Source organism: Branchiostoma belcheri, unplaced genomic scaffold, assembly GCF_001625305.1.
Source record: "Branchiostoma belcheri isolate BF01 breed outbred unplaced genomic scaffold, Haploidv18h27 scaffold95, whole genome shotgun sequence".
Classification (NCBI taxonomy): Eukaryota; Metazoa; Chordata; class Leptocardii; order Amphioxiformes; family Branchiostomatidae; genus Branchiostoma; species Branchiostoma belcheri.
In genome coordinates, this window is record NW_017804631.1 from 822,290 (window position 1) to 825,924 (window position 3,635).

Consider the following 3,635-nt stretch of genomic DNA (forward strand, 5'->3'; position numbering starts at 1 on the left):
AGAGAGGGTGGGAGAGAGCGAGAGAGAGAGAGAGAGAGAGTGAGTGAGTGAGTGAGTGAGTGAGTGAGTGAGTGAGTGAGTGAGTGAGTGAGTGAGTGAGTGAGTGAGTGAGTGAGACAGAGAGAGACAGAGTGTGTTCGGCATGAGTAACGGGGAGTACTGTAGGTAAGGTTTCGGTCACGTATAAATGGTTTACTGGTCAGACATTACCCGTGCAATCGCAGCGTTTTATAGCACAGGGTCTACAATCACATAAAACACATGGTAACACATAACATATCTGCTCCACACACTTTTATGGAACTGTCGCAAGGGTCTGTGCGGCTGCCATTCGGCACCACAAGGTGATCTCAACACGACTTTCCCCAACCCTACTGAGTTTATTTGCTCTTCCTCTCTTCCTATTCGCGGTAGAGGAAAGAGACTCGGGAGCTAAACTAGGTTTGGTAACCAGGCTAAGTTTTTGAAAACTTTAAGGTAAAATCTGTAGAAACACGTTGTATCGATGGTAAAGTGTAAACTTAAATTGAATTTACACACACAAAAAGAAGAAAAAGTTCAATCATGATACCAATAGTTCTAGGAAAAGCTTATAGATACCAAACCTCGTGCTCGAAAGATTTATGTAAGAAAACATGGCATGATATATGTGATACAAACTTCTTGAACCTTTTGTACACTTTGTTCTTACAGAGAGGGCGGCGCCAGGTCCGTACCCTATCATTACTACGGCAGCGACACGAGGCAGGAATGTAAGGAGTACAAGACTTCGGAGGAGAGAAGGAGAGGAGCACATCGCTACCTCACCGAGAAAACCGTCTTCAAAACGTGGTCACAATACCACAATATCAGCTTCAACTTTCCCACTTGGTGATGGGCATCAGAAGTGTGAAAAAAGGCAACTATATAGCGACTTTTAACTAGAAATTTAAAGTAACATTTGCAAAGCAAATGCATAATGTTTACCTTCACATATGGTCTGCTCTGTTAATTCTCGAATACATTCATGCACATGGTCAGACAGGAGTATAAATCCCTTCTACTATAAAATTGCAACATTATGTAACCCAACACCAGTTACCATGGTAAGAGACGTCAACAGATGTATTAATATTTCACCGTAAACAGATTTTACTGTAGATATATAAAAGGACGTTTAGACCTTAGCACAAGTAGCATAAGTGACACACAAAAGTCAGCATGAGGATTTATTTACAGTATTGTACGTAGGCTATTTTTTTGTACCCACGTCTCTGTAAGTAAAGTTATAGACTTTACGAAAGTTGCTGCACTTTTCTTGTGTCAATAAAGTTCTTCCTCTTAACTTAGGTTTTGGCATAATTATTTTCTACTGGTCTTAGTCCAGATTATATTAGCGAACTGTTTGGTCGAGAACTAGAAAGAAAGAAAGATAGCAAGACCAGTACAACGACTATTTGAGTAGCAACGCTTTGTCTTGGACTTTAACAATAGGTGTTTGTAACGCGTGGTAAAGGGGGTTTGGTAGTAGTCTGCTACCTCAGATCCATGGTAAGTGCAGTTAGTTATAAGATCGGCTGACAAGGAACCGTAGCAAAGCAGGCGAGTAAGAATATTCTCCAGAAATAAAAATGGCCACCGGGACACGCTTAGGACCTTGTTGGTGCGCCGTTTTCTAGTGTTTCTGGCTGTTTGCAGTTCTGTCCAGGTTTGTACAATGTTTGTACATTTCCCGAGTGTTCTCCATTGTATGATTCCAGTGATTCTCAATTGGAATTTTCCCCGGACAGCAAATTCGTACTCTACATATGGAACCTTCCAGTACGAATTCAAATCGACCACATGCAATTATCCTGCAGTTGAATATGTCTTTTCACTTGCAGCACACGAAAACTTAACTGTAATCTACCAAAATCTTCGACCACATTAGCACAGGGCACGACGCTTACATGTAATTATGGCGGCGCTTCTTATACATGTACAGCATTTGGAAGTGGGTCAACTGGCGCCTGGGGCAAGAGAACATCTGAGAAAGGTTGTCGCCCCGGTCCGAGCCTAGTACCTGACGAGAACGCTGTGACACATGCGATGGTAGGCATGTTTCCTTCTGTGTAGTAACCCTTTAAGTCTCTCATACATGCGTATCTGCCAACAGTGTGTAGCTGGTGTGTTACGCCGAAGGGCGGTTATACCAGCTATAAATATACAGAAACAGATACAGAGGCTGGTGTGTTACGTCGTGTGGATATACCGGCTGTACAGATACACATAGTTTCCGGTGTTACATTTTTCTATATCTAAACCACTGTAGCCGGTATAACCACTCTTCGGCGTAACACACAAGCTTCCGTATATGTATAGCCGGTATAACCACTCTTAGGCGTAACACACCAGCTTCTGCCGTATGTGTATCTATATAGCTTTTATGTACTGCCCTTCGGCGTAACACACCAGCTCAGTTGATCACTTATACGTGCGGGTGGAAGTATGATTTAGTAACTACACCGTGACTGTACGACCTACCCTGTGTTTATATATAGGAGCTGGTTGGACAACGCAGTGTGCGAACTGTCGGACGCCTGCACTGGAGGGACACATAGTACTTACCGCCATGACGCCCTGTTCCAACAACAAGGTAAGTTTGTCTGTTTGTTTTGTACAGTACAGGTGCCGCTGCTTAAAGATGCCTTCCCAAACGCATAGTATGTATTTACATTTACATAATGCAGAGACACCTGTGCTGCAGTGCAATGTGAACCAGTCAGAATTGCCCTGAGGAAGGGGACAGACGGTCACCGAAACGTCAGTTGAATAAACCACTTGCTTGGCGTACAAAAGGAATAATCAAACCCTTCAGACATAGTTCAAGAAAATTACATTTCATTGTGTAGATTTTATACTTCTTTTGTATTCTGCTTCAATGTTTTTTGTCCTTGTTACCTGTAATTAGCCTCCGGGCATGAATTTGCAATAAACTTTATCATTATTATTTTTACTACATATAGGGTAGAACACCTTTCCTGATCGGACTATTCATGGGGAGTCATCCTCTGTAGTCTTGTATTCAGTTCAATCTACTTCTACCTGGGAGAACTCAGAACACAGCCGCTGTACGTGTGGCACACTGCGTGGAGTAAGAGACTGTTATCGTGGCAAACAGACGTCCAGACTACGACCGTCCCGAGCACCACCGCCTGGCCTGTTAGACCGCCCGGCCCGGTACACCCTGCACCGTTCAACGGTACCCACCCGCTCAGTGGATACGTCAACGTGGTGAAAAATAAGGAGGTGTGTTTTTCTGTACTGTCTGACTTGAAGATTGTTGTTCTGTATCTGTCTGTATCTGTATCTGTATAGCCGGTATAGCCGCCTTTCGGCGTAACACACCAGCTTCGCAGGCACGCGGCGCGGCGGCAGCTGGCTATATTACACCGATCGACTTGTTACACCTAACCCTTGAACTTCTAGCTCTAGACATTGTTTAAAGCTATCTATTGACAATGCCCCTACTGTACTTGGTGACAGTGAGTTCCACTCTGCGATAGTTCTAGGAAAGAATGAATTCTTGAACACCTCAATCCTTGGTTGATAACTCTGGTACTTGAATGCGTGGCTATTTCTTGTTCTCTTCTGGGCTGGTATTAGGTACTTAGTAG

The 3,635-nt window shown here is 43.5% G+C and overlaps 1 protein-coding gene and 1 long non-coding RNA gene across 2 annotated transcripts in view; both read left to right on the top strand.

Annotated features, from left to right (window-relative positions):
• LOC109461666 (alpha-N-acetylgalactosaminide alpha-2,6-sialyltransferase 5-like) overlaps nucleotides 1–3,635 on the top strand; it is a 9,357-nt gene that overhangs the window by 1,950 nt on the left and 3,772 nt on the right. The gene's annotated exons all lie outside the window — the stretch shown is intronic.
• Nucleotides 1,488–3,261, top strand: LOC109461722. Its single transcript, XR_002139702.1, has 4 exons — nucleotides 1,488–1,687; nucleotides 1,964–2,070; nucleotides 2,520–2,614; nucleotides 2,985–3,261. It is a non-coding gene; the product is annotated as an uncharacterized LOC109461722 (long non-coding RNA).